At 45.4% G+C, this 11,471-nt stretch overlaps 1 protein-coding gene across 1 annotated transcript in view; it reads right to left on the bottom strand.

Annotated features, from left to right (window-relative positions):
* NIN (ninein) overlaps positions 1–7,184 on the bottom strand; it is a 111,530-nt gene extending 104,346 nt beyond the window's left edge. The window contains 2 exon segments of the mRNA XM_030929904.1: positions 6,411–6,464; positions 6,949–7,184. The gene's annotated coding sequence lies outside the window, so the exon portion shown is untranslated.
* Between the last annotated feature and the right edge of the window lie 4,287 nt (positions 7,185–11,471).

Below are 11,471 nucleotides of genomic sequence, written 5' to 3' on the forward strand. Positions count from 1 at the left end.
TAGCTCTCAGTCTCATTCTGAGTTTTACAGTCCCTTGGGCTGTTATCTGACCGATTTCATAAAAGCAAGACTCTTCTTTTGCTTGATTTTGCATACATGTTTGAAAACTCAAAAGTGAAAGAATTCTAACACTTCCCTTTTTAAAAATCACTTGTAAGGGGCGGGGATTTGTCCAATGAAAGAGAGGAATAAAACACTGATGTACTGAGATGTCCTGACCTTATCCACGGTGTCGAATTTGATATACTATCACGACCGACTCTTTGGGAGGTCATTGGATTTTCACTAAATCAAACCTCTTTCATTTTATGGCAGCTTTCTTTTCTTTATCTCTTCATTTCATCTCCTTCCTTTTCAAAACACTGTGCTTGACTGAAGGGGAGAAAAGCACCACTCCTGTGGAACAAACGCTCATGCTGAAACATCCAGGAGATCTTACTCATGGTGAAAAGTTGTCAGTGCTCATCTGGTACAGAAGGCATTTTTACTGGTTGATATTATTTCCCAAATGTTCATCAGTAATTTCATGTGCAAGAATTTTTTTTTTCTCCCCACTTGGCAGAAAGTTCTTTAATGATAAGCTCCACGTTCCTATTTCTTTTACATCTTCCCCCAAATGCATAGTAGAGTCAGTCTGTTCTTCACGCCAGGGATTCAGTAAATATCATGGATTGACTTCCTGTATGGATCACTCCTTGAGAGGAAACGTACCCTTAATAAGGTCTACAGAAGTTGGCATATGAAAATTTTGGAATGTCTATTTCTTCCACCTACACACCTCCACTTCCTCCACCCCACCCTTTCTCAAAGGCATTTTCAGCCTTAGACATAAGCAAGAAGTAGAAAGCCAACACCAACTGCCAATCTGTACCGTGCAGTGCTGTCTGAAGTTTAATTCCATAGGCTAGTAATTAAGTAAATGGATTCACAAACTTTGGCTGCATTATCTTGCTATGGGATGGAACTTTGGAGGAGAATCTATACTAAAACCTTTCTCAGGTCCCCTCGATTACAGCATGAGAATAACAACGTGCATCTGGAAGGTTTGTTCTGAGAGTTAAATGTGGCAAGCAAGTGAGAGTGTCTAATCCCAGAGAAAGCTGATACAAGAGGGAATTTAAGATAACCAAGAGAATACCTGCAGCTACAAAGGAGTGGTAAACTGAAGAGGAGGTAACACGTGAATCATCTACAGATCTACCTCCAAAGAAGCAAAGCAGGAGATGTGAAATGCTGTAGAACAGACTGAGAATGGGCAGGGAGTATACTATGTACATAAACATCATTATATTACTAAATGATAATGGCAGCAGGTAATGTTCAGAGCTTCCTCTATCTTTAAAAGCAGGTTATTAAATGTAAGATCAAATAAAAGCAGAAAGCTGAACTGTAATTGGGAATTACTTCTGAACATTTACTATGAGTCTGGCCTAAACTAAGTACTTTATGTATATTATCTCATTTAATCCTCCCAATTCTTAGAAGTAGATATTCTCATTTTTCCCTGCAAGATGTAGAAATTGAGGCTTGACAAAATTAAGCAACTGTCCAAGGATACAGCACTCATCTCCTTGAACAAAATGGAGGTGGAGCCAAGATTTGAACTCTAGTGCGACGCTCAATTATATTATCCCTCAATCCTACACATGCACATAGAACACATGAATGAGACCTCTGAAATGATGCCATTGGCAAACCACTTATCTCCACCTTTATGTGTCAGCCAGTTGAACAGTACTAAGCAGCAGAAATCCCCACAGAACACTCCATGGCCACAAACTTTTCCAAATTGGAATTGAGAAGCAGAGTTCCTTCCTCCCCACCTCCCTTGATCCATTTATTGAATAATTATAGCCTACAAGGCACCAGGGATATACAAATAGAATACACATCCCCTTTTTTTCTAAAGCAGCTTTGGGATTTAGGGCATGAAAGAAATAAATTCTTATATAAAAATGATCATGAAGCGTCCCATATCTTCAACAATGGGCATTGTCCAGGAATTGATAATTTGTAAATGACTTCCCCTAAATAAATACTTAAGTATGTATAATCTGTGCAATCCAATGCTTTTCAGAGTCAAACCCTAACTGGTACCCACCAGAGGCAGGAATCTTACTCAGAGATTAAGAAAGTTACATTTTGAGTGAGAAATTCTCCAAATTGCAAAGAAGAGCTCCAGTGTTATGAAGCCTGCCATAATAAACCTGGGCCTCTCCTCACCATCTACCTACCTTTCCAATCAAATTGTTAGAAGGCTTTATGACTCTTCTGGAATGAAAGAACCAGTATGGGCAATATTTTGGAGTTCTAACTGGGGATGGTTAAATACGAAGCAGATGCATAGAACCATTAATCAAAACATTTACCACTCAATAACCACCCATCATGACAATTATTCTGAGCATTTTCATTCCAAATAACTCAAAATAAGGCTGCCAAAATGCTGCCGACTCTGACAGTAGTGTTCATTACCCCAGCTGATGAAATCACAGTGCCAAATAGGACTGCAAATGAAATAGGTGGAGGTGTGACTAGAATCATGAGTGGATATGTGGATTTATGAACTTTTCAGTGTTCAACCAAGGGACAGAAAGGAGCTTGTAAGAATGACACCCCAGCTAAAGGGGACGTCTGTTCTGGGCCAGAGGAAGTAAAAAGGGGACAAAGTCTTGCAAGTGAAAACCAAATAATAAATATGCACAATGCCAGAGCCCCTAGCCCAGGCCTTTTATTTCCCCTCCAGATGGTTCAGCAGCTGAAGAGCTCTGTGGAATGTCTGCATGTCCCCTCGGCTCAGCTGCTTTCCTTGACAGGGCATCATAATAGATGCTTTTGGACCTGTGTGCAGACATAGCTGTTGGGGGTCCACAGACCAGGCAGTGACAACCAGTGACTCATTTACTTACTCTACAGCTGATGTGATGAACACCAACAAACCCCACTTGGGCAAAGCTCTCCATTTATGCCTTTAGCTTTCACCACTTGGCAACTTGGAGCCTAATAATGCCAATGATCAAATTAAAGTGTTCCTTTTTCTTCTTCTCTCTTTTCCGCAAATACTTTAATTGGCTGCAAAGATTTTCAGGCTCACCATATTGGACTAATTTCAGTATAAAGGAAAGAGTGACAAGGATAAATTCAAGTTTAGTAAAAGCTCAATAGAAAAAGCAGTTGCAGCCATTTACGAGTTTATATAGGAGAATACTTCTGCCAAAAACTAGTGCTGCTTAGCAGCAAACTGATTACTGTCAGAATGCCTCCTCTCTGCTCAGACAGTGTGTCACTCCTAACTGGATACCAAAAGCACAACAATATCACTCTGAATGAAATCATGGTATAAAAATATAACACAAAAGCTAAAATGCACAGGAAAAAAGTCACATTAAATAAATTTGAAAAAGTGGCCAGGAACGGTGGCTCATGCCTGTAATCCCAGCAATTTGGGAGGCTCAGGTGGGTGGATCACAAGGTCAGGAGATCAGGGCCATCCTGTCTAACATGGTGAAACCCCATCTCTACTAAAAATACAAAAAAAAAACCAAAATAGCCAGGTGCGGTGGCACGCGCCTGTAATCCCAGCTACTCAGGAGGCTGAGGTGCAAGAGTCGCTTGAACCCAGGAGGCGGAGGTTACAGTGAGCTGAGATCTCACCATTGCACTCCAGCCCAGGAGACAGTGAGAGACTCCATGTCAAAAAAAAAAGAAAAAGAAAAAGAAAAAGAAAAATAACAACCTTTGTCAACTACACCATAATATTTAACTAAGGGAATCCTACTAACATTTATTCAAAAATGTAAGCAAGCTTTATTATTTTGCTATTCTGAAGGATGTAATAAACCCATGCTTTTGTTCAAGCTAATAACTGGTAGATTACCCCATCAAATAACTCAGGTTAGCTGCAGGAAAAAAAAAAAAAAAAAAAAAAAAAAAAAAAAACCATTAGCCTCACACAACGTGCATTCAATAACCTGTAATCAACTACTAAGTAAATTATAGAAGCAGAAAACAGAGCTTTGTTACTTTGAAAAAAAGAGTTTGTTACTTAAAAAAAAAAAAAGGAGAAAGCTTATAACAACTTCCACTTTTTGAGCCATATTGACTCACGTTAATTTAGGATGCCTGAGGCTATGAGTATGGCACCCTGAGGTGTAAGTGAAGGTGATCTCTTCTCACGTCTATGAACAATATTTTCCCAACTTTGTTTTTAAAGTGAGCATTAGGGTATAGATAGATGCTTTGTAATTTTTCCATCCAAAAGCTTGAATAAATGGTTAATTGCTGACTTAAATTGCAATAAAGAAGTGTCCTAATTTCAAACAAGGATGCTCACTTTCAGAATCTCATAATCTTTTCAAAATTCTATTTTATTCATAAATAGGATAAAAATCTTTTTGCAAGCTTCACTAAGTCTCTCCATAAGCCCCTGCCCAACAGATGCAAGTTCAATAGCCAGAATTCAACCCAGATAATTTATTGGCTTACAAATGAATTGGCATCTATAAAAATAAGCTTTCTAAAAAGGCTTTACGCTGTTTAAATCCTTCTAAAATGCTCTAAGCTTGCCCACCCTTTATCAATGTAAGACTGATAAAATGTATTTTCATTATCATCATAAAATGGAAGCATCAAGATTGTTGAAATGTTAGTTTAGAAAGTCATTTGCAGTGACATTTAAAACAATTTATTTAAACATTTGACTCATGATAAGAATACTGCCTATTAAATTAAGATTGGCTGTTCAGAATTCACTGGAGCCCTATTCTCCCCCTCTGTGACAGTTAACATCTTTTGATATTAAGGGTCATTACACATCTAAAATTAAAAAGAAATAAGAAAAAAGAACCCTACGCCATTCTGAGCAAGTGCCTATTAAAATGACTGATCCTCGACATTTTAATGCAAAGACTGTGAGTATGATGGCTTCCTCTCTGTTGCCCCCTGTGAAGCCTTTCCCTGTATCGGCAATAACTTTGCCGATGTCCAACCCTGTGGAACATTCATATGACTTACCTTTTCCCCACTCTGCAGAATGCTTCCCTCTAAAGAATCACCAGAGAACAGGGAAAATAAACAAATCTGCAAACAAATTCCCAGGCAGTCCACATCACCTCCCAAAGGACACTGACAACAGCTGAAGAGACCACAACACACAAACTCGTTTTTCAGCCAGCCTGTAATGTTCCTCCTATACACACTCTGGAAATCCTCACAGCTCCCTTCAACTCCAGAGCAGGAGCCACCAATATTCCAGGTCAGCCACCTGTATAATATGCTCACCACGAGAGAAGACTCAAGGTAAAATTAAACTGACAGAAAAAAGCAATGTTCCTTGTTAGATCATCAAGCCTCCGGAAGCATGCAAACATATGTGTACGTTATGGTGTTTAAGGCGACCCAACTGAGAAACGTCGTGGTTCCAGGGGCTTCCCTCATGTGTCGGGATGGACTTTATCAGGATTCTCATCCTACAAAGCTACCACGTCAGTCATAAAAGACAACTACGCAATCTGTTTCGATGTCATAAATTCAGGAGTTGAGCTGTATGGCAAGCCCATCTTAGAAGTCCTCAACGCCAGGAGAGGATCTGTCCTAGTTAGGTGCAAAAAGCAGATCTCATAATATCCAAGTTGTCTGGAAACATGATATATGGTAGGGTAGTCTTTCCAGCTCCCATTTTGTTGGTGCCTTCACCTCGGGTCGTCACGGCTGGGGTTGGGGAAAATGCCTCTTTCCGTCTCTATCTTTTAACTTCGCAGCGAAAGCTGTAAGCAGTGACTGTTCTCATCACCTAGTGTCCTTCTGTCAGGGGCCGCTTGGGTAGCTACAGAAGCCTAGCCGCTGGAAGCTTCCTTCCCCGACACTCCACACCTCCATGCCACACCTTTTAGGCAATAACCAAATGTCATTTTGTTCTTTCCCCTTCTCCTAGGCATTACACCGGGAAACTGTTATCTCGCATCGACCCCAAACACCTTCCAAAATCTCCACTTTCCGGGCTCCAAGCAGCTCTCTGCTACTCAGACAGCCCAGGCTAACACCTCGGGTTTCCCCACGCAGCTTCCTCTTCAGCGTCTCAATCACAAGACTGTGCGGGCGGCACATGCCAACGGAACCACCACCCCTCCTGTTCCCTCGGGGACTCAAGTCTGCTCTCGGACAGCGCACAGAAGCGGCTTTCAGCTCCGGGCAGGCGGCCGGGGCTTCGGGGGTACTGGGGGTGCCCAAACCCAGGGGTGCCGCCGGACGGGGAAGCGAAGGTGCCGCCGCAGGACAGGCGCGCCTCCCAAGTCCCTAGCCACCTGCGATGCGTCCTCAACTCGCCTGCCCATCGCCACCACCAGAAACCTCAGACACCCTATTGTGTGGACAGGCAGCGCGCTCCCCCCGGCCCCGCCGCCCTCGCCTACCTTCTGTCGGTCTCTCCGGAGCGCCAGCACAGCCGGCCGCCCGCCTCCAGCGCTCTGCAAAGCGAAGGAGGACGCTTTGTTAGGGCTGTTCGAGAAGCAGGACAATACTTCGCAGCCGGCGCCGCGGTTCCGGGCGGGTGTCCTTCAAAAGGACGCGAATGGGGACCCGCGCGAGCGTCATTTCCATATGTAAGGGGCCAGCTCTTACAAAAGCTCGGCTCTCGGGGGCCGCGGGCTGCAGCGCGCATCCTCCCCACCCCCGCCGGCCCGCCCCCCGCCCGCGCCTCCGGGACCGGCCCCTCCTCCCGCCTCCGAAGCCGCCCCATCCCCGCCTCGTCCTCCCGCCCGGCCGCCGCTTCCTCCCGGCCCGCAGGGATTGCGCTCGCCCTGGCCCCGGACCCCAAATGGGAAGCTCCCGCGTGATCTGGTACCCAGTTCGCTCCGGGCGCTCAGGGCCTCGCCGACGGCGCGGGGGCAGCGCGAGGCCTCCGTGCATCCCCAGGCCGTGGGTCCGGGTCCCCGGGGTTGCGCCACTTACTGCTTCCCGGTGCTCAGGAGCCCGGCGCCGCCGCGGGAACCATGGCCGCTGGCGCACTCCGGGCTTGGCGGCGGCGGCGGCGGGACGGCCGCGCCCAGCGCGCTCGGCTCCCGGCTCGGCCGCGGCCACCCGGAGCTCTGGACGCTGGGGAGGAAGAGCCCGGCCCGCGCGGGGAGGAGGAGTCAGGGCGACGCCGGCTCCGGCGCTGCTCCTCCTCTGCGGCCCGCGCGGCTCCGGCAGCTGAGGGAGGAGCAGGCGGCGGCGCCTGGGCTCTCGCGGACGCGCCCTCCCTTTCCGAGTGCCCGCCTCCGAGATCTGAAGTTAGAAACGACGGGGCTCCTGGTGCGGGTGGAGGAGGCTGGCGCCCCGAGGTCGCCGCCGAGCTGGGGCTGGCGCTGCCACCCTCGCCTCCTGCCTGTCCGCCTCCCTTTCTTTCCCAACACGCCTGCACTCACCCGCACCGCTGACACTCGGGCAGCAACGTCTCCGCGCAGAGGAAGGGCCCCCGCCTTCAGCCAGCGGGACTTTAAGGGGGGGATCCCTGTGCCTCTTTTGCTCTCGGGCGGCCCTGGATTTTCCAACCCTCGGGTGTCCACTGGCCGTCAACATTGGAAAGGGTGTTCAGGAGGCGGAAGGGCTCTAGAAGTGACTCGGTGTCCTGTAGAGCGAGCGCGACCCTCCTGCCGGGTCTACACTGGCTTCCACCCCTGCCCACCGGGTCCTCACAGGCTCCCACCCCTGTGCAGCCTTCTCCGGGTGAAGCTAACCCTCGGTCGCAAGCCACACAGGACGGAAACTCCTTCGAGTTGATGGTTCCCAGCCCAACAGTTGCTCGATATTTACCGCCTCCTACCCCTACCCCAGAGTCGCCGTTCTCACTCCCCCATCCCTACACTTCTGATCACATTGCAGTCAAATAGGATCCCAAGTCCAGGCCATGGTTCTCTTTGAGTTGCAGTGTTAAATGTATTGCCCCTGAAGGATCCGCCTGATGGATTACAACCCTCAAGTGTGGTTATTTTAGCAAGAAACTGGTGTAGCTCCGAGAGAGCAAGCAATAGACAAGAGGAAACCAGCATTCCTTGAGAATCCAGTGTGCTAGAAACTCGACAGAAATTATGTTACCTAATTCTCACATCACCCTTAGGAGGCAGACATTATTTTGCAGATGAGGAAAATGGATCTCGCAGAAGTCAAAGAGCTTCCTCAGGAATCACACAGCAGGAACTCCACAGAACTGAGATTCAAAAGCAGATCACATCTGTGGCAAAATTGCATAGAACTGAATATACAGTCACAAATGAGAGCACGTGAAACTCTCATAAAATTTGAATAAGACATTTGGAGTACACTAGTGTCCATTTCCTGATTGTAATATTGTTCTACAGTTATGCAAAATGTTACCATTGAGAAAAATTGAGTGAGGCGTCTATAGGGGATCTCTCTATTATTTCTTACAACTTCATACGAATTTACAGTTATCTCAAAAATTTTTTAAAAAATTTTAAACAGATCAATCTTATTCAAAAGTCCAGGCTCTCTTCTTTCAACATGGCATATAAGTGTGCCTGCAGAATAAGAGAGAGTTATGCTCCTCTCTCCTTTTTAAACACTCTTGAATAAGTACACACACACACACACACACAAACACACACACTCTTATACTGTATGCATGGTTGTTCAGTCATCCAGTAATAATTATACAACACACACACACAGAGCTCATTAAGAGGATAGCTAACATGTTACCAGAATACTTACATAGGGGTCATCTTGTAAGACAGACAATAATGCTCACTGGGCACTAAAAGAGCCAACAGTCTTAGAAGGTAAGAATGAAGAGGTGTCTTTTTTGTTTCACCTAATCTCTGCCATGGAAGCGTCATCCTACTGGTTACCTCTCCAAGCATCACTTTTAAACTGGCAGAATCCTTAAGGATGATATTGCTCATTAGTTTAAAGCAGTGATTCTTGGGGGTCAGGGGATATTGGAAGTGGCATTCACTCCCTGTGCAGGAAGATCAGAATTACTGGGGATTGTGTAATTTGAAAAACACAAGATGCGCTTTCTTGAGAGGAGTAAGTGGGGTGGAGTTAGCGCTGGGACTGGGAACTGGGATCATCTCCAGCCTTGCTACAAAGCAGGGAAAGCATGGAACATGGTTACTGCATGGTGTGGGTTGGCAAAAGCAACCCTACCAAGAAAGATCATCTATTCAACACAATGGGCCTGCAATTTGGTTTGCGTTGAGCAAATGGTTAGTCTTAGTCCAGACTGGAGTCACAAGGAAAAAAAGCAGAGACTTCCTTTAGAGCCCATCACTTGATCTTTTCTCTATTAAACACAAAATAACAGCAGAAGTAGCAACCAGGATCCAATTCTACATTATAACCAATATAAGATTTTAAAAAGTAAATGTTTATTCAGAGTTATTACACTTTACAAACAAAACTTCACTCTTATCTGCTGCAGCTTATTTGCCTCTGATTTTTACTCTCACTTTACAAAGAAACTTGTTCAAGGACCCAGGATCCTTGAAGTATTTGAACATGAAGTTTTTGAAGGGTTTTCTGCCATATTTCACAAGACTGAACTGGCTTTCTCAGATGGTTAAAGCTCTAAAACGTTACTAAAGAATAATCCAGGGAAGAGAAAGTTACTCTTTGTTTCTTTTCTTTCTTTTTATTTATGTATTTTATTTATTTATTTTTATTTATTTATTTTTGAGACGGAGTCTCGCTCTGTCACCCAGGCTGGAGTGCAGTGGCCAGATCTCAGCTCACGGCAAGCTCCACCTCCCGGGTTCACGCCATTCTCCTGCCTCAGCCTCCCGAGTAGCTGGGACTACAGACTCCGCCACCTCGCCCGGCTAGTTTTTTGTATTTTTTTTAGTAGAGACAGGGTTTCACCGTGTTAGCCAGGATGGTCTCGATCTCCTGACCTCGTGATCCGCCCGTCTCGGCCTCCCAAAGTGCTGGGATTACAGGCTTGAGCCACCGCGCCCGGCCTATTTATTTATTTATTTATTTTTTGAGACAAAATCTCACTGTGTCCCCCAGGCTGGAGTGCAGTGGCGCAATCTTGTCTCACTGCAACCTCTACCTCCTGGCTTCAAGCGATTCTCCTGATTCATCCTCCCAAGTAGCTGGAATTACAGGTGTGCACAGTCACATCTGGCTAATTTTTGAATTTTTAGTAGAGACAAGGTTTCACTATGTTGGTCAAGCTGGTCTTGAACTCCTGACCTCAAGTGATCCTGCCTCAGCCTCCCAAAGTGCTGGGATTATAGGCGTGAGCCACTGCGCCTGGCCTACTCTTTGTTTCTTCTTGAAGTAATTTTGAAATTAGCAATTTAGAGTCAAGACGGCAAACGAGAGAGAGAGAGAGAGAGAGAGAGAGAGAGAGAGAGAGAGAGAGAGAGAGAGAGAGAGAGAGAGAAAGTCAGGCTTTGTAAACTTACTGGAACCTGAAAAGTTATTTTTTTTTTCTTAGTCAAAAAAAGGCTCTAACCAAACATGGTCTACCCTCTTCCAAGTCACAGTTGGGTATAAACTATTTTTCATTCACAGAGTAGTCAAACAGCCTGTCACTCATGTAGCAGCTCCTGGCTCCTTTTAAACTTTTTTAATCGATATCTTTCTTATTTCTGTGACCATTTGAACTCAGCAGGACAGTTTTCAGGCAAGTTGCAGAGCTGTGTCAAGGACAGCCAAATTGTTAAAGTAGATGATCAGTTATAGTCTAGTCCAGGAACTCACTGCGTGAAAGAAAGGGACATCAATGAGCCCCCCAAGGCCCTAAGAAAGATGAATGAGGAAAGGAAAAAGGGAGAAATTTGAGTTCCAGACATACAAGTCAAGGGCTAAGAGTTCCAGGAGCAAAATGTTGGTGGTTAAGAACCCAGGAAGAAAGAAGGAAAGTATAGAAAACGGAAGGGAAGGTGACAGAAGGCAAACTGATTTACACTTTTGCCCCTGGGGGACACCTATTAGAAATTAGGATTATCTCTTTATTTTCCTTATGAAGAAAATGAAAGAGGAGGAAACCAGGATTCCATACAATTTATTTTTTTAAGTAAGCATTGATTGCCTACCCTGTGCCTAATACTGTCCTGAAAGTCACACGATGTTCAAAATAAACATCAGGTTGGGCATGGCAGCTTACACCGGTAATCCCAACATTTCTGGAGGCTAAGGTGGGTGGATGCCTTGAGCCCAGGAGTTCAAGACCAGCCTGGGCAACACAGTGAGACTCCCCTTCTCTACTCTCCTTTTTTTAATTAGCCAGGCTGGGTAGCACATGCCTCTGGTCCCAACTTCTTATGAGGCTGATATAGGAGGGTAAATTGGGCCCAGGAGGTCAAGGCTGCAGTGAACAATGATTATACCACTGCACTTTAGCCTGGTGAGAGAGAGAGACCCTGTCTCAAACAAAACAAAATGAAGCAAAAATCAACCCTATTTCTTGCCCTTGAGGGATGTATCTTTCTCCTTTCGGAAGGTAAAAATATGCACTCATGAGA

The sequence above is a fragment of the Rhinopithecus roxellana genome, chromosome 5, assembly GCF_007565055.1.
Source record: "Rhinopithecus roxellana isolate Shanxi Qingling chromosome 5, ASM756505v1, whole genome shotgun sequence".
In the NCBI taxonomy this organism is placed as follows: domain Eukaryota; kingdom Metazoa; phylum Chordata; class Mammalia; order Primates; family Cercopithecidae; genus Rhinopithecus; species Rhinopithecus roxellana.